Genomic DNA, 23,878 nt, shown 5'->3' with positions numbered 1-23,878 from the left:
AGCAGCTGGTTTACCCCAAAGAACATTCAATGTAGTCTGTAAACATTAAGGAAGCCCCGGACAACTTTACATTTTGTCTGATGCCATTTTTTTTTTTTTACAGCGGAAGGTATTACTGCAATACGTAGCCTGGCTGTCCTGAACTCTTCTGCTCATGGTGCCGCCTTCTGACTACCGCCTTTACCCAATTGGTAGGTTCCTAGATCATATTTCCCCATTAACCGGAATAAAAAAAGATGGCACAAAAACTAAGCATAAGAAGTCAAGGTCACCTTCAAGGTGTGGAGTGTGTTAAGAACTTTCCTCAAACTTGTGTGGGGTGCAAACCTTCTAAAAAGCGTGCTAGTGCTCTTAAGCAAGATAATGATTTATTAAGCGGCGACGTTTTTGTTTAAGACAAGTTCCTGAACTACGAAGAAGAGGCAAGTCTCGTTGGTGGCCCACAACTTTAGTATTTAAAAACCCTCCAATCACACAGATGACGTTTCGTTGTCGGCAGGCCATTCCCTCAGATCTGCCCTCCTCCGAGCAGGTCATCCATCAACTGCAGCAGAATAGCGCGCCGTCACCGACCAGCACTACGGAAACAAAGAGAGGCCACATCACGCATCCCAGCTTTCACCGCCTGTTGCCAAGAGCCCTTTCATGCCTCCAACTGCACTCATTTAATAAACACAAACCGAAAAAGACACAATTGTACACTTCCCTTGCATGTCGAGCCTTTGTGATTTAAACACACATGCATGCAAAACGGACCTTGTCCAGAATTAAATTCAACTCGTAGAAAACGTTACTGCAAGAGACGATTTTGAATTCGGGACTATATAACAACTGAACTTGTATTCGAAACAGGTCGTGGTTGCAACATTAATCGAGCTGATTTAACCTACCTTAAATGACAAGTCATAAATTCATAACAGACGTGACAAAATGTCTTTTCATCTGCGGTGTTCTCTTGACATCCAACCCACCTGAAAAATGACGCAAAAGATACCGGTCAGAAATAAAATGCAATCGTTCAAGCAATAACATTGTACCTTATAGCACGCATCACTTGTTTTACAATGTCATTGATTGTATCATGATATATTGTTATCCACACACAGACGAATTAATCTGCAAATAATAAGATATTTGTCTAAGATGGCAAAACAAAAAACGAAAATGCCGTAATCTACCTGGCAAAAAACATACATTGTAGCCACTTTTTGGTGCTCAATAAAGTTTGTTAAAAAAGATACCGGTCAGAATAAACGGTTGAAGCAAAGCACTAGAGAGCTAAGAGGATCTTTACCCACATAACAGCTATTTGAACAAGCGAGCTTATGATGTGCCAATCAGAGTACCATTCCACAACCATGGACTCGTTTACAGCAATATGAGTAATGTCGATGTTCCAGCTCGGGCGGTCCATTGGAGAGTGGCGGAAAACTGTTGCCCGGGGGTGCAATGGTTGCAGAAATGCATTAGCCTGCTTTAGACCATAATTTCACCTATGCATCACCACACTTTAATGCAGGACATGCTGATTAGTCATCGCAGAAATGCAACTTTTATTTCTTGAGATGACTGTCTCTCTTTCTATGCAAGGTTACTGAAATTATGCAGCAATGGAAGACCAAGTTATGTAGCAGGGTAAATTAAATTATGTGGAAAGAAAATACAAATGATGAGGTGCAGTGCAGCACAATCTGTGGAAGAAGTATTTAACTATTTTATCATACAATATTGTCTGGAAAAATATTTCCTCTAATAATCTTATCACAGCAATGAGCAACTAAGAGGTGCCACTGTGCAGAAGTACATGCGAAATGTGTTTTAAATAACTTGTAATACATTTGCGCTAGATACAATTTACTTTTATTTAATCCACAAATTATGCAGCCGGTGAAGTACTATGTTGCAAGTGTGGTTAATCCATAATCATGCACAACTGAAACTGCGTAATTCCAGTGGTCGGGTTATAGGGGCTAGTTGAGTGGAAGCTACCCTATAATTTGTTTTCCTTCACAGTGAAAGTACACTGTGGAGCCACTTGAGTGGAGAGTAGTGGAAGATGTACCATTCTAAAACCACGCGGTCTTGCGTGTGTAAAATTCCAGCAAGAATATTAGATAGATGTGGATCATTATATCTTTTCACCTGCCATTTTTGTAACCTCTCCCTTTGTTGTCCATTGTCCAAATACCCCAATTAAAGTATCATCTGGGGGCCCCATCCAGGTCATCCATTGGCTGGTAGATGCATTGCATTGGCCACTTTAAGTGTCCATTACAGATTCTTCTAGGGCCACTTTCTCGAAGAATTGTTGAATCTCTTACTGAAAGTACTCATTGGTGGTTGATAAAAGCATGCTTATAACTCCTAGCTTTGCAACACATCTTATTTCCCAGCTCTCTACATTGGACCCCAGGAGAGAAATGGTGTACTGCACAGTCCCCAAATTGCTTGGTCAGCTGGGATACTGACTTGCATTCCTGTAGCTTGTATTCCATCACGCCCAATTGAGGTTCAAGGCCTTGTGAGATGTGACTTATGACTGCTAACCGTGTACCCTTCATTGAGGACATACTGTCCTCAATCACAATGATGCACTTAGTATTTCCCTAGGGGACCACATGATAAGTTTTCCCATCCCTCATCTCGGTGGGAGGTGATATGGGGAGGCGATCTTGTGGAACCTTGATATTGTTCTTCCTGCAGCACGGGAGAGACCGGGAAAGTGCTCACTCAGTATCATCCACTGTGTAAGTTCTTGTCAAGCAGGAGTATTGGGCCAGTAATCACTGATCATTAATCATGATCCACAGTGCCTCCCTATCCACTTCTCAGGCCACCGATGATAGCAAGGAGAAGGTCCTGGATGAATTACACAGCCCTCACCTCAGTTGGGGCATCTCTTTAGGGTGCTGGATACTGAGAAAGAGTTGCATGGTGTTCAGGGATGGCTCTCCAGGCTGACCATTGATTTCTAGCTGTAGTCTCTGAGCAGGTTTCTGATTCACCTAGACTTAGCAGAACCACCCCCATTGAGCTCTGCATACTCGGACTCCCCCCACAGGAGGCCTCTCCATGCCCACTCCCATTCAGCCACTGCTTTGGAAAATAGAGCCGAGCCAGTGCTCACAAGCGCAACAGCTATCTTGGAGCCAGGCCGGCTTCGCCACCAGTCTCCTAATTTTAATACTACAGGTAAAATAGGGATAGCAACTGGGTCGTTCGTTCATTCGTTTCATATTTGGATTCTTCATGCAAACGCTCCTAATAATGTTTGATTACCAGGTCAGGAATGAGACAAGAGGGTCAAGAGGTGCTAAGTGAACAGTTCATTTCAGGAGACTGAAAAAGAAGTCATGGCAATTGGAGACCGCTGCAAATGGAGTGATGGGAGACAAATGGAAGAGAAAAAAATAAGATAAGGAAGATTGGAAGTCGAAAGTCGAAAGGATACAGGGAAAAAGGAAGAGAAATGGTGAAAATAAGAAGATGTAAAGGGCAGGAATGACAGAACAAATGGTGAAAAGAAGGCAGGAAAGGTCGAAAGAAAAAAGTCAGGAAGAAGATATGGGGCGCCAGAGACATGTACGATGGATGGCTGCAGGGAAGAATAAAATGATATACGGATGGATGGCTAAAACAGCTATTGTATGAATGAAATGGTGGAAGTATGACTGACTGGGTAAAGGACGGATTGATGGAATAGTCAGCAAATGGATTGAATGGTGAAAAGATGAAAGCGTAAAACGGATGGAAAGGGAGAGTGCATGCAAGAATGGAGGGTGGATGAAAGGATGAGAGATAGGATGCATAGATGGGTGGATGGGTGGATGTACGGGCGGAGTAGGTTTTCCTACAAAAGTCAAGCAAGTACACTTTTTTTTTCAAATTATTTTTATTGGGTTTTCAAGGAAAAGACCATTAAAAACGATAATAACAATAACAATAACAATTATAATGACAATTATAACGAAATAGAAAGAAAGAACTATAAAAGAAAAGGAAATGTCAAGAGGTTACAATTTAAGTGGCAGTTGGAATTGCGGTTAGGTATACAGGTGGTCTTTTCTTATGTCGGTCTACATAAAGATTCATTGCAGGCGTACATTGAGGACATAAAAGTTTGTATACGATATACTCTAAGGATATCATGTTATAACATCAATTACAGTAATATAGTAATCACAGTCACATTTCCTAAGTACAAGCCTAGTGTCAAAACATCAATTAACAAGAAACTCTCATATATCCGCCGATATCGAATCCAACGGTATAATATAAAGACATAATGGGGTGGCGTGAAGCAAGTCCTATATGGAACGATCCTAATGTGGAGGGACAGGAGAGAGGGCTCATGTTCCTGGTAGAGATCAAAAGAGAGGGTGTTTGTGCAATGGTAGTCATCGAGAGGTTCAGTAGATTACTTCCTATGGGGGGACGTCAAGGCTAAGAGTGTAGAGAGATTATCAGCCCCTCTGAGAAAGGACAACCGGTCTCGCCACATTCTGCAATAACACCACTCAGGTACACATGTCCAACATTTACACTATTTAGATTGTTGAAATGAACAGGACATGTAGCTTGAGTGACCTGGCTAACACGCATCATGTTCAATTTAGAGGTTCCCATGTTTGCATTCTAGAGAGTCGATTGACCTTTAACCCTTCAAGTACATAAAATAGGAGCAAATGAGCTGAGAGTGGTAAGACATGGAATGTTTAAAGCCCAAAACTACAAACCTGTGGCAGTAAAACACAACTTAATTACAGAGCTAAAAGCAGCAATTACTTGAAGCCTCTGTAAAAAGTTTCGTTTCCTCCACGGAAGTTCCTCTAACTCAGCTGCTGACCCTGCGCAGCCTTCTGCACACACACATAGAAGGTACAGGTGCTTATTAACGGACCAGCTTTGTCTCCCGTGCACCTCTGTACCTCTCATCCGCTTGTTTTATATACACAGACCATCGTTCATTATTAGAAGCAAAGGGAACATTGGGAACTGAAGCTCTTCATCAGTCCTTCGCAAAGCCCTTGAACCTACTGCAATTTACTGCCGAGCTATAAATGCCACTTTTCCACTCCGAAAGTCCTTCTTGGGCGCTTAGAGAGTTAATGCCACCTTTATAAATGAACAATGACCCTTCTGAGATTCCGAAGTCTCTTTCCCTCTCAATGGAAAAAGGCAGTTCGAAATGGTGGGGATGGGGGCAGTTCAACAGGTACATAAGCAGGAGACAAGCGCATTTTACATCGAGTGCATTAAAACGTCTTGGCATCCTGCACCTTCCAACAGCCTTGGACCTATACTATCTGAGCTAAGGCTCCCGGGCCCTTGCATCATCACTAGCGCACACTCCGTTCTCCATTCATCAGTCCACACAGCAGCAATTATGGTCTTTGATGATCTGTTTAAATACATGCTATAGCTTAACTTCAGACATTACACACCAGAAATTGTGACCAATGAGAAATAACTTTCTCAAACTTTCACACCGTGTATGTCAAACATAAGCGACCCTGGAATGACTATGTAGCCCAGCTCTTACATTTATACAAAATAATACATTCTAAATGTATCGCTATTATGAGAAGTCACAAAAGTTTCCCCTAACTAAACTCAAAGCGAAAGAGCACGCCCTATGCACAAAAAAGAAAATCACAGAAGAGGTAAATTGTTTTAACTATCAGCCAAATTGATTAAATACAGGTTTTTCGGGTGACAATCAATCAAAGGGGTGTTTGCGAGAGTAGCAATCCAGTTTCAAACAATATGATTTATAGATGTACCCACTATTTGGCATAGGGGTCAGAGACACGAGATGCTGCACCACACTAAAGCCTTGTCTACACACTGAAGAAAGACACTACTGCAACACGGGGAGAGTCGCCGATTCCACCAGGAGCTGTCAAATAGATACCCATTCGGTGTCTCACCCTCCCCTCCTCTTTCCCGCCTTCATGATCTGTCTACTTCCCCTGCTCCTACCCCACCCCCCTCCCCTGAATCTCTCCCCTTGCCTTCTTTAGCCCATACGTATTTGTGCTGGTTTATCTCGACCTTACAAGTAACTATGTTGCCATGCTCCAAGAACTGTGCAACCTTTGTAACGATGTAACCTGTAACTATGATCCGTTACTCATGTAAAGCGCTCTGATTGAAGGTGCGGGTGGAGGGGGGGTTTGTTTTGTTTCCGTATCAGAAAATGTGATCAAAAAAAGTAGGAATGTGATTATAGAGCACAATTGCAAATAGACTATTGTGATTGTGGGATATTAAGGGCCCCTAGAAAACCGTACCAGCAATATGGCCTAGGTTACATTGTAAATTTAATTCATTTGTGGCACCTCCTAAAGCTTGCGCTTTGTGAGCTTGGAACGGCGCCAAGCTACTGATTACAGATGGGCAACATACGGCATTGATGCTTATAATATGATGTCTGTATATTGATCATCCCATGCATACTACCAATAAAAAATTGAGGCAAAAATAATACTATGATTTATAAAGCCCATGGCTACCTAAGTGAGGTGTCCCAGCGCAAGAAGCAGAATCACTGCACCCTGCCTAGGTTTTAAATTCTCAAGCATCCTGATCTAAACAAACAAGTTTTAAGTTTCTTCCTAAAGACATCTTCTGATTGCACCGGACGAGCCGATAAGGTCAAGGCATTCCACAACTTTGGCATCAGGTAACTGAAAGAGATTAAACCCAGGTGCACTTTTTTCACTATTGGAACAGTTGCCATCTACTCCCCCTGCAGATCTTCGATTACTTAAGAGAACATACGGTTTTACTAGCGACTGACTGTATCCCAGTCCTTTTGTGGCAAAAGCTTTAAACGATAATGCCAAACTTCGATAATGTCAAAACTGGCCTACACTGGCCTTACGTTTTATATCTGGAAAGCTCTCTAAAAGTGCAGAATCATGGTGCCAAAACAATCTCCAGACTGAAAAGCAGGGCTGCACCACTCCAGCCAAGTAAAGGTATGTTATTTTCACAGACAAAAAAAAAAAAAGAAAAGTGAAATTAGAGGAGTCTTGGCTACTAAAATCTATGGAATAAGACTTTAAATACAGGTCATCAGGGATGTTTATCCTAGTACTAGTAGGCACCTTATTCAAAACAAACCTTGTCCACCCCAGGACCTTCTCTTCTTCACTTCCAGAGCTTGTAATTTAATCCAGCAAAATCCCTCTGAACAATGTTAAGATAGGTCACAGTCCTATCCGCCCGACCATCTATTCTTTCCCACTGCTCTGCTCAACACTACTATTCCAACGCCCTTTGCACTAGTCTTACAAAGGGACCAGCTCACTTACCCTCCAAACATGCACTCTTGCATCCTCATCAAAGCACAATTCAGGAGATAGAACTGTTACCACATATTTGACAGCATCTCCAACTCAAGCATTAACCTTACTTTTATTACAGAATTCAATTGGACTATACCATGGCACTCCTCAAGAGACCATACCGCCAAGACATAAGATCCATATGCACCACGTATCAAAGAAAATTGGGTGGACATGTGGGCAGGCGGTTATACAAAAACGGCTGAATGGAATTACAACAAATTTGGTAGACCGTAACACCTTGGTCTAGAATGCCTGCTTTTTTAGATTTCGCCTGCACAGTGCTTGTGAATCTCTTGGAATGAAAAACAATTATTTTAAAAGGGGCTCAGAGCATGGCCATTACTTACCTTTACTTAAAATGGGTTGGCTCCCACATTACTATTGTTTCCCAGTCTTCTTTTTGGTCATCAGCTCCTCCTGACCTCAGGAGTCTTAATCCTTGCCGTGGAGCATGGACCAAGTAATGCTTCCTGTGGCCGGTGTCCTTTCACTGGCAGCAAGTACTAAAAAATATGCCCACATGCACTCTTACAGAGTGCATGACTCTGCAGTCTTTTCCACGTATTCACAGTCCTCCCACTCTACTCAAACCAAAAGTACTGGAACGCTTTATATGAGTGCCAGTTACATTACACAGACACATTAGTGTTGTTTTTTCGTTTGAGGTACTAGGAAGATGACGTGATTGCCCAGGATTTCAAGATGTTGAGCAGACACAGAAACAGACCGGTACCCGGTTCTCCAGGTCAGCAGCTCTTTCCATTACCCCACATCTTAAGAGTCACAGATATTGCTTTATAGTCACAATGTACCAGTGCATGTGTCCACAGTCCACTCCATGGGTCCGCAGTCCTCTTCTTCCTGTTTCACCCAAACCTCCCTCACCCCTGCTCTACTTGACTGTATTTAAGCGCTTTGTATGAGCACAAGTTACATTATACAAAGACATTGTGGTTTTTTTTACGTTATTACAAAAAAAATGTTTTAGGCACTGGTGAGATTAAGTGATTTGCCCTTAATCACAGGATGTTAAGCCAACCCAGAGACTAACTTTGTGCCCTGCTGTACTGTTCTAGCCATGGCCAGCACAGAAACAGACTTACCACTCAGAGCACCCTGACAACAGCACTATAGGTGAGTAAACATGCAATTTCATTCACAACAAGCATTGGCAAAGTCAATAGGTTTCACTTATGCAAGAATTTTTGGCTTTTCAATGTAATTTTATTTACATGTTGCACAGCAGCACAAGCTTCTGTGCAATATGGCATAAAGTAAAAAACAAAAGCGCTATGATGTGGCCAGCAACAAAGGACAAGGCCTATAGATCTCGCATAGAAAAAACCTATCAATTAGGTCACTGTAAAATATTACACTTTTGTTTCAATTATATGGCTCCTATCTGTAAATGCTTTGAATTGCATCAGATATCCTTGAACAATATAAAGACGCAGAAATGGACTTAGACCACATTTGAATTTGTGTTGTGGTTTTGTGCTACTATAAATTGGATGAAAAGTTTTGTTTGCTGCCGTGACCATACTCATCCGAGGTAAGATCGCTGTGCTCATCCGAGGTAGGATCTGCCCGAACCACCCCTTCCCCTCCCTCACAATCGTAGTAGAGGACAAAGGCAAATGAGAACAAGATGTTGTATTAAAATCATTCTCCAACCATTCAGAATTATTAACATCAGAGCTTTTACATAAAAAGGGTCGATCCATGGCAACCCTTTTCAAATTCCACACTTCACAATTTTTGAGTCGGACTGCATTGTGTAAAACCTCCACCACTTCCTCAGCATCAAAGAAGGCACTTTCACCTTTAGAAACAAAACCAGGTTTTTTAACCCTTACCCAGTCACCCACTTCAATACTAACAGGACGGGTAGAGTGTTTAGCATTAAAATACTCTTTACTTTTCTCATGAACGCGTTGCATTCTATTCCATACATCCTCCTTAGACCAGCTGATCGTGCCTGAAGAGGACAACCATGAAGGGTTAAATTTGACCTAGGTTTGCGACCTCGCATGATAATGAAAGGAGGTAAACCTGTAGCCTCAGTTGCAGTTACACGATAAGCCCAAACAGTCTTACCAACCTGAGCAATCCAATCTTGACAACCACTGACAGCAATTTGAATATTACCTTTCAGCACACGGTTGAACCTATCAACCATGCCATTCCCGCTAGGGTTATATAGAGGTAGTTCTATGGCTAATACCCAATTCAGCAAAATAATTCTTAGCCATATTTGATACAAATTGGACACTTGTCACTAATCAAAGTGGTAGGAATTCCCTCTGTTAAAGTTGTTGATAAATCTTGTACTCTAGCAGTTCTTGAGTTCTTAGATGAGATTTTTTCTTCAGAGGGCCAACGAGAAAAAAGATCCATAAGCACAATAATATACTTTTGTGATCCACCACACTGGTCCTTGACAGGCCCTAAAATGTCAATTGCCACTGTATCCCAAGGTTCGTTTGGAATGAAATTATCGCCCATAGGAGGACTAAAGGTCTTTAAGGACTTATCAGAATTTCCACATGCAACACAATTATGGACCACCATTTGTTTCAATATCCAAACCTGGCCACCAAAACAATTTTTTAAGGAGAGATTTAGTCCTGGTAATACCTGAATGCCCTTCGTGACATAAATCAATAATGCACGCAAGTAAATTTAGAGGAGGAACAATCCTTTCGCCTCTTAAGAATCCATCGCAGAAGGACAGTTTAGGCCCAACTTCCCAAAATGGTTTAACCTCACTAGGTAAAGTATCCTTACGAGGCCAACCATTTAATACAAAGGTAACAACTTTAGACAGAGTACTATCCTTCTGAAATTCATTTTCCCATTCAATTTTGTCAATGACAGGACCACCTTGATCATGAATTACTGCTACTTGGAAATCATTCCATTTGTCATCTTCACACTTTTCCAACATAATAGGCATTCTTGAAAGAAAATCTGCAACAAAATTGTCCTTGCCAGGTGTATAAACTAAACTATTTTGTAAGCAAAATTTTGCATACGCATAGAAATTCTCGCAAGCCTAGGAGAAACAGAGGAACTTTCAATATTTCAACTAAAGGCTTATGACCACACCTTAACGTGCAAAGTTTACCCCATATAAATGATTTGAAATGATCAAGACCTCATGCGCACGTTAGAGCTTCCTTATCAATTATGAGGTATTTCTCCTCTCACGGAGATAGGGATCTGGAGGCAAAGGCAATGACGCGATCTCTAACATTCTTATTCATTTGAGACAACACTGCCCCTAACCCCTTGTTGCTAGCATCAGTGGTAATAACACTTTCAGCATCCGGATCAAAACTGGAAAGAGAAGCAGCAAAAGCTGATTTGATGACTTTGAAATCATAATCACATTCCTTAGACCATGAGAAATTCACATTCTTTTTTAGCAATTGACAAATGTTAAAACATTTGTCTGCAAAGTTAGGAACATACTTGGCACATAACTCTGCCATGCCAAGAAAGGATCTGATGTCATCCTTGCTAGTGGGGGTTGAAGCATTTTCAATTGACGAAACCAAGGAAGGTTTAGGTCTGACCCCATTACAATCAATAACATGTCCAAGGTACGTCACACTTTTACATGCAAAATTACATTTTGAAAATTCAATGGTGAGCCCTTTACTTTCAAGTATGCCCAAAACTTTTAGTCTAGCATTATGCTCCTCTTTAGATCTTCAATGTATTAGGAGTTCATCTTGGAAAAAAGTTACCTCTAATTCTTTTTTGAATAAGTGGAACATCAAATGCTGAAAAACTGCTGCCGCCGATGCAAGGCCAAATGGCAGGCGAGCAAACTGGTAGCAACCAAAAGGGGTTATAAAGGATGTGAGTTGCTTAGACTCCTACAAAGTAATTTCAGGCTATGCCGAAGAGGTGTCGATAGTAGAAAACAACTTCGCATTTTTGAGACAACTCACCATCTCAGTAATTTTTGGTAGGTCAAATCGGTCAATTATGATATTATTGAGATGGCGGAGGTCCACACAGAGCCGGATTTTCTCGTTAGAGCGCTTGGCAATAACAACTGGCGAAATCCACTCCGAAGCTTCTATGGGCTCAATCACTTTGGCATTCACTAACTTTTCAAGTTCTTTAGAAACCTCATCTTTAACTAGAATAGGTATATTACGACTAGATGAACTGTAGGCATAGTATTTTCTTTGAGACAAATACAATGCTCAAAACCTTGTAAATTGCCTAACTTACCGCTAAAAACGGGGGGAAACTTTTTTCATTTCTTCACCTGAAGAAGACCCCCGTCAACAATCAGTACCTGATCTTCGCTGTTGGGATCTAATATGATGTGAAGTAGTTTCTGGTCCAACCATCCTAAAACGGGGGGACCACTTTTCGCAACATATAATTTAGCACAACACTGATTGTTTTCTAAATCAAACACAAACCATCTGAAACCAGTCAGATCAATCTGTTCCCCAATGTAACCCTCTGGATGAATGTCTGGTTCTAAAAGATGTTCACCAACTTTCCCCACAAATTTACTTTTCCATAATTTTTCTTAAATTATGGTGTACGGTGAACCAGAATCAGCAATAATGTCCTCGTTCACACCACCAATGAACATGTTGCAAATAGGTTTGTTGGTGCAAATAGCACCATTGACATTGAGCATTAATTTACTTCTAAAGCTCGTAGATAGCCCATGAGTTACAATATCATTGGAATCTGTAATCAAGTCATCACCAGCCTCGCTGGAAACAGTATCGTCAGACACATACCTAATCTTTGAATTTCTTCTTTTGCACACTTAAGAAAAATGACCCACTAAGCCACAATTGGTACATTGTTGTTTGATGGCAGAACAAGTTTTGCTGTGGGCAAGATGATCAAGACTGCCACGTCTGTAGCACTTAGCACGATGCCTGGAGGGTGGTTTATCTCTATACCTGGAAGTACCTCTATTGAAGTCTTTGGCGATATTGGTTTTACCAATTAAGGCTATATTTTGAGTATCATTTTTTATCGCAACAGCACAACGACCAGAATTTTCTGCCTTCCCCACAATAGCTACCACATCATCAAGAGAGGCATCCCCATTCACCCACAATCTGTCCTGAATAGCAGGATTAGAAGTATGCATGACAATCTGATCGCGAATCAACTTGTCATGCAGAACTCCAAATTTGAAGTCAAGAGCTAGTCTCTTCAAATCCGATACATAGTCATCAATGCTTTCAGTTTTAGACTGTTTTCTTTGAAATAATGTAAACCTTGTGACCCCCATGCATACTTTAGGTTTGAAATAATTATCTAATTGTAGTAAGGCACAATCAAAAACATTAAGTCTCCAGAAGTAATAGCGCTAGTTAATTGATGAAAAGTCTTAAGCCTCATCGGACCGAGTGCATGTAGTAATAATCTTTTCTTTTGTTCAGCTGCCATCTTTTTCACTTCATCCACTGCTTCTATGTAGTTTATAAAGTAAACTTTCCATTCTGTTCGCTTAAGGGGAGGTTCATTACCAGATACCCAAAATGGTTGTGGAGAAGAAATACTAAAATTAGCAGAGTTCATTATATTTGTGCTTGAGGCCGCCTCAGTGGACATGACGGAATAAGATGAAGGTTACCAGATTAATCAAAAAGGCACTAGCACAAACAGGACCAAGACTGAGTAGAAGGTTCTTGAAATAAATGCCAGTTCAATTTCCCCAATAAGTAGCACAGTACCTGCAATTAGGTCCAATACGATTCAATGTAGGGAGGATTTTGGCACAAAATCAACAGAAAAGCAGCTCCTGTGTAGTTTGTGTTAAGCTGTGCTGACGATCCGGTAACCAGGCAACCGGACCCCAACACTTGCAATTTTCAGAAATAAAGATGGCCGCCGCAGGGTCACGTTGCGTGACCCGCGTAGTGACACTTCTCCAGTGATGACGTTGTTCCGCTGTGTGTCGTCCCGTGATTGAGTGAAAGAGGAGCGGACGTCACACACAGCAGATTGTAGAATGAGCTTCCGAAGATCGAACTCCAATGCAGGACACGGCAAGGCATTTTAGAGTTGCCTCGAAAAAATGTGATCCTTAAAGGCAGGTAATACGCTTGCAATTCACGATCCAGAAGATTTAAAGTTTCCCCATGTTACTCTCACACGGAAAGCAGTAGAAAGGGTCAAAATCAACGCCGCTTGGTAGATAGGGTCAATTACGCCGCCGACATCCAATACTTAACAGCAGGCGATGCATCCAATGAGACCTATACATTTGTAGAAATAACAAGTAATCCTTCTTGCACACACGTGGTTCACTGGCTCCTCAGGTCCTCGTCGCCAGTGAAATGAAGATGCAGGAGCCAGAATATATAGAAGTAATATCCTTTAATCCCGAGGAACCTGGGGTAACACTACTAATCTGTGTTCACTCCGGTACAGATCTCACAACTCCCCACAATGGCACCTAGAACACAATTCAAGAAAACAAATTCCACATTTGCAAACATGCACGTGGAAACACGAGCTAGTAAAAGACATTTAAAGCAACACAACACCGGTCAATACGGAGTCACAGTCTTGACCACAATAAGTAGAAAATTTGACCGGATATTATTGAACACGGGCCACTGAGGAGACACTCAGAAGTTGGTCAGTTTTACATAAAAGTTAACTGGAGAACAGAAGAGAATACGGCTACTCTTAATGCTGTAAGCAAGTGTACTTGTTTAGTGTGTTGGACGCGATCAGGGCTGGGCAAGTTCCCTGTCTTGTTAGCGATGTTAATCTGTGTGGAAGATTGTGGAGTGTGTGTTAAGCCTTTACTTTGTGCACATCCACTATTTAGATATTGTATCAGTGGTTATGTAAACGAACACTCGGTGAAAGATATGCATGCATTAATTCCTGAAATTCCAAAAGACCCCCAAATCCACAATTGGCGCCCAATGTGGGGTCTATCAGGGACGCGGTTGCCCGGTCGTGGGGTCCCGACGAGGAAGTTGACCAGACGGTGGTGGGGCCGGTCTACGTGAAAAAGACCCTAGTCTTCGTAGCCGCCACCCGGCCTTCATTACATATGAAAAGACCCCCACAAGTGGCTCCGGTCCTGACTCGGGCCCTTGATAGACTTGGACGATCTTTGCAGTAAAGAGACCACCTGGAGAACGAGACAAAGGATTCTGGTAGGGTCGCTGATTTGCAACACCTTTTTGTTTGTACTTGGTTATCTGGTTTGTTTAATTTCACTCTTTGCAAAGATTGAAGATAAAACGGGTAATGTGGACTTTTTGTCCGACCTTTCAACTTTGTAGAAATATTATTTAAGATAACATAGAAAAGCATGCCCATACTTGGTTAATTCGCTTGATGAGGTGTCATCAACGACCTTTTTTTGGTATTTTGGTTATCCAGACTTGGTATTGCGATATTTGCAAATAACGAAAGTTAAGCGGGTAAAGTGGACTATTTGTCCAATTTTCTGAAATTTGTATTGTAGACGTTTAAGAAAGTAGAAAAACATGCCAGCGTTTAGTACATTTGCACGATGGTTAGGTTGTTGTATAACTCGATCTAGGGTGCTAGAAGATAGTCAGCCGGCTCCCCCGGAAGGTACCTCAAGTAAGGATATGTCCATAAAATAGGGTATTTCTCCCATAATGTATAATTCATTAAGGCATAAATACACGTCCAAGGATAAAGAGACTCAGTGGCCCATATATGGTTCATTTGAATCTCACAAAATTGAAGCTGTAGAAATACAGCTCTTTAAAAAGTGGTCGGGACAAGCAATGTTTGACGCCCTAGGCCAATGGAAAAAGGGGGGAGTTGAAAGAGAGAGAAGGGCTCAGGCAAGCTAACAGAAAGAGGCTAGAAAAAGCGATAAACAGAAATTAATAGGATTACAACAGGAAAAAGTTGCATCCAACCTTGCGTGTACAGATAAAGAACACAGGTTGAATATGTCTGGTCAAATATCCTGTGGTCTCAGACGTGGAAATGTGTAATGTTTAATAAGTGAGCCTTGGAAAGAGGTGGGGCCAGGAGTGTTCGCAGTAGTTGGCTAACTGCCCAGAAAGTTCCAGGCTGAGGTGCTATTTTTAGCTTTTCTAAAAGCAATGGAAGACTGCACGAGGCCTTCATGTCGACCTCTGAGGAGTCTTAAATTAGGGCCTTATCTCCAAGAAGTGCATTCCTGAACAGCCTTGCTAAACAGGGCCTCAAAGGGGTTTTTTAGTTTCTCAATAAGCGCATAAATAAATTAAAGAACTTCATTGCGTTTTTTCATCCTCACCTTCCCAAAGGCAGAAATGAAGGTAAAGGGTTTTTCTCTGCAAATCCCAAAACCATGCTATATCACATATAGCAACCATATGAAACTGATAAGATCAAGCCATATTTGCCATGGTCCTAAACCTATATAAACGTTAGTGAGCAGTCATGCAAAAAAAAAAAAGTTACAAAAGAATTGTGTGTATAGCAGAGGATGGCACCAGAGTCAACCTATCAAATCCAGCAAAATTGCAATTATTACATGCATTCCACGATTAAAAAAACACATAACCGTAAAAAAGAGCCACACTGATTTATTACCTTTGCCTCAAATTGTAAAGCGTTCTGATATCCTTCGGATCAAGTTCACGCTATAGAAAACTTTATAAGTAAGGCAACATTTAGCAGCCCTGTCTGTTCCCATATTGTGCAAGACAAATAAAAAATAAAAAAATGTTGCATTAGTCTTAGACAAACAAAAAATAAGATGACGCTCTTTCTCAGAATTTTGTGGGCTACATGCCTAGGTAAAAAAGATCAGCAAATGAAGATTTATTTTTCATAGGAGGAATGTGGCGCAAGGGAAACACTGTCTGTGAAGCAGTTTTACTTCTAGAAAGTTAAAATAAAGGTGGCTTAACATGCTTACATGTTTTAGTCATGGCAAAGTTGACAAGATGGTTACAGTTAATTACTACTAGGTTTATATTTTCTATTTTGCTTTTTGTTAAATGTGTATTATGTTTTGTCTCCTGATTAAAAGTTCCAGTTGGTATTTTTTTGTGAGTTATGTGAAGGGTCTCCCTTTTGGGTGTTGTGTATTTTTGCTGCTGCCCACAGATCATTCATGGATTGTTCTGAATGGTTCTAGAGCTCACAAGGCTACAGTTGGACACGTGAGTCGGTTTGACAAAGACGTCATAGTTGTAAAGGGATTATGGTGAAATGAGCGCCCCGAATGGCTATAGGCAGGAAATCAGGGTGAGAGAAGACTAGAACGGACTGAAAATGTTAAAGTCGGTGCAGGGAAGTAGTGAAAACGCAGGGGTCAACAGTGCGAATTGCAAAAAGGAGGGTGCTGTCAGTGGTGTGTTGAAACAGATGTGTTTTTGCATAACTTCTTAGAAAAGAAATGTTTGTGTTTTTCATTTTTGTGCATTTTTATGAATTGCTCCTGCTGTTCCTGTGTGTCAGAAGCGACACAGTAAGTTGTATTGACAGCCTATCACCACTTTGGTGACCTGCTGTCAGAGGGGGGTGAGGAAAGTAAGGAAACTGAATATTAATTAAGCCTAACAAATTAAACAGGCCAGAATATTGGTTTTTGGGCTGCATTTTGGGCTGCAGGTTCACTGTGCATAAAGTGAATGACAGTGTTGTACGTCACCGCTCATTTACATATGCTATTGTAAATGGTCTATGCTTTCTGTACTTGGTATACAGCAAGCATACCTGACTGCGTGGCATGTGTGTTTGTATTTTATGCATGTTTTTGTTTTTATGCTTTTACTTTTAATACTATTACAAGCTCCCCTGTGTTGTGAGGGGATGGTCATGATGATGCCCATCGCTACGCAACAGTTGGTTGGACTTGTTCTGGTTACTAAATTTCACAGATCTGATATTTCATGCTGTGAACATGACAGATAACACTTCACCAGTGCATGTCTATTTGGCTATAATGGTATTGAAGAAAAAAAAGTTATACAGGATTAAAAGTGTGTCATCTGCAGTTAGTCACATTACTGCCCCTTCCTTTAAGGAACGAGCAGCCTAGATTGATTTTCCTTGATTGGACCCTAAGGATGAACTATAAATCTGTGGCTCTTGCTAAAGGTGACCTACATTTTCTCATGATAGTGCACTAGTTAATCCTGTTCTGCTTCCTAGGCAGTGTACGGCTTTGGTCCTCAAAGGGAACCAAGTTTCATTTTCCCCAGGGAAGGAACTGGAACATTAGCTGAGATTACAGTATATGGTGTAGCGGCCGGCGGTAGAATTAAAATCTGTGTACTACTTTGACTTTTGTGTATTGCCCGTACTCTTGGTGTTGTGTCACATGCCTGACTATCACCCAAGTAATTTCTTGTTCTTCCTATAGATTTTTCTCTCGTCGCCTCTCCCCTAATCGATGACGCTTTGTGCCTAGCTATTGGGGATTTTGGCTGTGTCCTAGTCCCATTTCCCTTTCCCGTATTCCTTTCACCAGTCAGCCCTTTTTTTATTGTTGGTGTATTGTTCAAGTTCACACTTCCAGGCTGCAGTGATGTACTAGGGACCCCCATATTATGTATAATTCCCTTTTGGATGACCAGACTGGTTTTCAAGAATTTTCTTCATGCCCACTTCGATGTTTTCCAGTCTGACTGTCAGGGTAGTGATGGACTGGTTAACTGACCCAATAAGATCTTTTACTATAGTAGATAAATTTTCCACCTCAATAGGGGATACTTTATGTTTATTTTTTGAACAGGACCTATTTTCAATGCCTATTGGGATCAGATGTGTTCTAATCGTGGAAATACCAGGACACTCTAGTCCTTGTCTTTCGTTTCCACATTTTTTATCATTAGCCTGTGTATTGCATAGTGCACCCGATGCACCATTATTAAAAGGGAGGTATCAGCATGCCCCTGATAATTTGTATCATGCGTTTCCCCTTTTTGAGGTGTTCTGGATAAGGAATGTAGGAACACACAGATGTAGTAATTCAAAAGATGTTTACCCCATTAGACAATGCCATTATGTGTGAGGACATACATTCAGATAGAATTCCCATGTAGCTATCTACCCTTAGATGGCAGAGGATAATGCTCTCCCATTGAAGGTAGTGAGGATAATGAAGAGTACCTAATTGAAGAGACTAGAAGCTCTGCCTTTGTATCCTATGAGAGTGACATTGCATTCTAGACCAGAGTTGTCCATGGCGTCGGGCCACTCCCTTGAAGATTGCAGGCCACCTGCTTGCAGTCCCATTGTTAAATACAATGAATTGTTTTTGTGTCAATTTGAAGGAAACTAACAACTATGTCACATTCCCTACATCACTAGGTTCTGCAGGATCTTCCAGAGTAAAAGGAAGAGTCATAACCTGTAGAACGATGATAAAGAGGAGTCCTAACTCCCATCAGTGACAACTACAGAGAAGGGGCGGACGTCTTAGACCTACAGTCCCAGCACCCAGAAAGTACCAAGGCTGGACAGCAATCGTCAGCGAGTCATCAATGGCATCTCCAAAGCATTGTGCTTGCTCCATCAGACGGCGTTGGTCATCAGAGAAGGAGGAGGAGCTGGTTCCATCTTTGCCACAGAACAAGAGTTTCAGTGCAAAATGAGTGAAAGAAGGATCCCCGTTGACAGCAGGTGAGGCTTCAGTTTTCTACCTGTCATGTGCAAGTAACCTCTGACAGAGTGCGGTCCCCCGAGCCCCTTGGCTTAGGTTTTGGCCAGCCCCCTCCTTTTCTTTGCTCCAACAGAAGCGCAGTGCACCGGAGGATCCAAGATTGGCAAGATGCACTACATTTGTGGTACCCATGTTGAAAGGAAAATTAGAATGAAAGAGCAGCCCGAGTGCCCTCTGACACTGAATAACGAGTGTTGGAGCTGAGAGTGTTGCTGTACCTGAAACTCTGTTGCTCTTTCCTGATTAAACAGTACTTGGGTCTGCACAATATGATCAGCACCCACGACCATCGGAGAGCACGATATCTGTAGGGCCTGCCGCAGAGGAGAGACACTGGTGACCTGCCTTGAGAAATTGAGACTGTCGAGTGAGCTGTGAGTGTTTGCCTTGCCAGGAGGGCACTCCAACAGATACTAAGAAGCACTATTTTCATGGAAAGGCCTCGATCGAGAGGCCCAACGCGGAAGAAGACAATGGATGGACGATAGAGGCCTACCAAAGAGGCTTAGAACGGACTTTGGCACAGTTGCACAAGCGATTCCAGTGCAATTGTATAAAGTAAATGTTAGATAAGTTCCCATTTGACTTAATTGCCATGGAAGAGGAAGTGGCTCCGCCTCTAGCATCCAGAAATGGTCCACCAGAAGTGAATTTGTGTGACTGTTCTTACTGTTCTGCAGGCATTGTTTTAGAGTAGTGTTCTGTTTAGTAGAGCAGCATCAAGTCAGTACTCTGCCTAATGATTATCCTAGAACCTCTTGCGCTGATCTTCTGCTGTATTTGCCTTCATTGTGGCCCCTCACTTTGCGGCCTATGTGCAAATGCTATCAAACCAGTCTCCATGAATGCCCACGTCAAAAAAAAAAACGGCAAGATAATTACTGAATTTGAGACACAGCTATTGATGAACATTGTAATTGACTGAAAATTGTTTCGCTTATGTCAAAAGGAGGGACTGTGGAAAAGTGGGTCTGCTATCTTGCCATTCACTCCACCATTTTGTGCTGAACTCCACCATGTTGCGCTTTAACCTTCATGACGGACTTTCTCTCTGTGTCACGAACACGCTGGAGCTCCACCTTTTGACCTGTTGCATTCCTGCACGGACACAGTTCATGCTTTGGCCTGCCACTAACTGACCAGCCCATGCTCAACCAGTCGGACATGGAGTTTCCCAGATGTTAATCGTCCTCACCCTGCACACTACGCCCTGCAGGCGTCCTTCAACAGGCCTAATTAGACTCATCTCTGTTTGCTGTGTAATCATACCTCTCACCTTTTGCCCTGCAGTAGTCCAAACAACAAATATTTATGGACTCAATTGTAATAAACATGCCTTTCGCCTACACCCTGCGGGGTCCTCACTGTTATCTGTACTTATCAGATTAACCTTTGTTTAACATGTAATCAAGCTATGCCCTGCAGTACCATCTAAATCAGATTGACCTCGAAGTACTATGTAATTATAATGTTTTACCCATATCCTGCTAAAACACCCAAAGGCTACTCAACCTGCTGATTCTCCAGATTTTATATTTGTTTAGGAATGTAATAAAAGATTAGTAATACAATTCCCTTACATGCCTGGGGCAGGATAAAAAGTATACAACACGTGAAGTAAGACCATTCTAACAGACTGCCTCCTCAGACAGCTATGGGTGTCTGTTGTTGAGGCCTCTCCATCTAACAGATTGTAATAAATATCCTTTTTCTCTGGCTCCAGCGTTTGTCTCAGTTTGTATTCCGGACCCCAGTGGACTGGAGGGTGACCCAGACACCTTTGGTGGTCTGCCAAAAGACCCCCAAATCCACAATCAAGCAGACCAAGATGATTTCTTCCAATGCGAGGGCAGTAAATAACTGGAATCCCCCAGGGAACTTCGTTCTCACCAGCCATGTCCAATATATATCCGCATCCATGCTTTACCTTTCTTCAGGGTTTCCAAATCTTGGTTCAATCATACACGTCAATGTGCCAAAATCACCTGTTCCGATTGCCATCCGGGATCTTTAACAGATGATGCTAAGTGTTCAATCAGATGACAGAATATTTCTTACACCTTAACTGCTCGAACACGGATATCATTTTTCCTTGCGAACCGAGAGCAGATCTGCACAAACAACCATTAATCCATCTCATATTTTAGGCCTAAACTTCCAGCTGGCTGATGAAGTTAAGGCCCTGTGGTTTCCTTTAACTGCTGATTTTTCCCATGCCCACTCATGAAACTTGAGATAAAACTGCTGTTACAATCACAAGAGGTTTAAGTTCATTCTCCCTGGCTTCCCCCCAAAAAAGAATCTATCATAGGGTCTCACATTTACGTGCGTTTGGATTACTTTAATGCCCTCTATTGCAGTCTTCCACTACCACTGCTCCAGAGATTACAAAGAGCACAAAACCAGTCTTGCGGAACAGTTTGATTTTGGAGTAGGAGTATTCAAGGCATGCAATCACAGGGATGTATTGCATTGCTTGAAATGTTCACTGGATTAAATGATTAGGAGTGATTATGACCTGCATTGCCAAAAGTGATAAAATGCCAAGTCAATCAGGAGCAATTTTAAAAACGGTATAAAACACGTGCTACATTTGTCTTAGGAACTGACATACCAACTCAGCGATGCTCCATCCTCTACTCTAAAACTGTTTCAAATTTTAACAAATATACAACTGGCAGTCCAAAAAAAACACATGGTCATATCTTAGAAATATACGCAGACTTGTTGATAGAGTGAATGCGGCGTACCCCAGGGTTCATCCCTCAGCCCGACGCTGTTAGGCTCATCTCGCCCAACAACACGACCTCAACATCATCTCCTACGCTGACTACACCCAGCTGATCCTCTCCCTCACCAAAGACCCTCAGACCGCCAAGACCAACCTCCATGAAGGAATGAAGGCAGAGGCAGAATGGATGAGGAACATCCGACTGAAACTAAAATCTGACAAGACGGAGGTCCTCATACTCTGATCCAACCCCTCAGACTGGGATGACACCTGGTGGCCGACCACACTGGGAGCAGCACCAACACCCACCAACCACGCACGCAACATTGGAATCATCCTTGACTCCACCCTCTCCATGACTAAGCAGGTTAACGCCGTCGTCTCCTCCTCCTGCTTCAACAACATCCACATGCTCCGCAAGATCTACAAGTGGAACCCCACCGAGACGAGAAGAACGGTCACCCAGGCTCTCGTGAGTAGCAGGTTGGACTATGGAAACACACTATGCAGGAATTCCGGTCAAACTCCTGAGGCGGCTCCAACCATCCAGAACGCCTCGGCACATCTGATTCTCAACACCCCCCACTGCAGTCACATCACTCCCCACCTGAGACACCTGCACTGGCTCCCCGTCAGCAACAGGATCACCTTTAAACTCCTCACCCACGCACACAAGGCACTCCACAATACCGGACCAGCATACAACAGACGACTCACCTTCTACACCCACACCCGCTCTGCTCCGCCTGCCTTGCCGCAGTCCCCCGCATCCAACGTGCGACCTCCGACAGCAGATCCTTCTCTTTCCTGGCCGCCAAGACCTGGAACACCCTCCCCACCCACCTGCGGCAGACCCAAGACCTACTCACATTCAGAAGACTCAAGACTTGGCTCTTCGATCAGTAGCAGCACCCTCCCCCAGCGCCTTGAGACCCTCACGGGTAAATAGTGCGCTTTACAAATACCGTGATTGATTGATTAAATATGATCCATACTCTGCAGGAACTGACATGGGATCCGAAACCCCTCCCCCCCCCCCCAAACACCCTGGAGTCACTTCTAATCCCCAGCCAAAACAAAATGGCACCCTATTTACTCATTGGGGGACCCTAGCTTGTACCTCCCCATTGTCATTATAGATACTCATCAGTCTCGGGGTCTGTGTCCATTGTATCGTCAGAGGAAAGGGCTAAGAGACGGTCAACTCCCGCCATGTATTTATGGATTCTTTGCTTTTATTGTCCTGTCTACTTAAGCTTATATAATTTCCAATGCCACATCTTTGTGCCATAGATCTAACTTCAGGGTCTGCTGAGATAACCCTGTAATGTCAACTCCACGATGAGCCAATACTATCGCCAACTGGCCGAATTTATAAGTCATCTTCCAGCCCAGTGGTCATCTAAACAGTCCCAGCAGGCACTATTGGGGGGGTCAATACAATGTGTAGGCGCATAGCATGCTCCAATTCGTCGACTACCAGCAGGAATACATGGTATCGCAAGATCATGCCAGGTGCATAAAATACGCTCAGCTGGCATTACACCCTGGACATGTATCTGCATGTCTGGTCCATTCTATGAAGATGTACTGCAGCCGAGTATGTTCTCCACAAGAAATTATTATGTATTCGTTGAAAGCGGGCATTACGAGTATGCATTCATTCACATGCTTGCTGCCAGTCTGCCTCGGCTATCAGAGTTTCCACATCGAGAGCTGCCAGGGATCGTTGAGGAGTATCTAATCTGAGCGCATAGCTCTGTACAAAAGTGTGATTAAGTGTCTGCTCATGCTGCACGTCAGAAGGATCTCGAAAGTGTGGAAGGATAGCTTCGCTACGCATGCCTAGCCATCTGCCAAACCTGCCTGCATGTTGCAGAAAGTGACCCTGGCCCAATGCAAACTCTTCTCACGCATCCTCAAAGGAGATAAAGTGCTCATTGGGATAAAGCACTCCCCTCTGATCACAGCCCCCACCTTTCAAGCCTGAAAGGATATTAAAAGTAGCATCTGATGAACAGGCTTGAGAATCCTTACTGGAAGCGCTCTATGGAACGGCACGAAGCCCAGAACTGCCACCACAAACCACTGCCAGACTGCACCTGTCTAACTAGATATGGATTATCTTCT

General features: G+C 42.6%; 1 protein-coding gene across 6 annotated transcripts in view; it reads right to left on the bottom strand.

The window, feature by feature from the left end:
• The window catches only part of SEMA4D (semaphorin 4D), a 1,027,601-nt gene that overhangs the window by 640,319 nt on the left and 363,404 nt on the right, over positions 1 to 23,878 (bottom strand). For all 6 annotated transcript variants that reach the window (XM_086961137.1, XM_086961138.1, XM_086961132.1 and 3 more), the window contains exon 3: positions 891 to 971. The gene's annotated coding sequence lies outside the window, so the exon portion shown is untranslated. The remainder of the gene's footprint in view (positions 1 to 890; positions 972 to 23,878) is intronic.

The sequence above is a fragment of the Lissotriton vulgaris genome, chromosome 3_1 (assembly GCF_964263255.1).
Source record: "Lissotriton vulgaris chromosome 3_1, aLisVul1.2, whole genome shotgun sequence".
Classification (NCBI taxonomy): domain Eukaryota; kingdom Metazoa; phylum Chordata; class Amphibia; order Caudata; family Salamandridae; genus Lissotriton; species Lissotriton vulgaris.
Note: the sequence above shows the minus strand (reverse complement) of the source record. Positions and strands in the feature narration are given on the sequence as shown.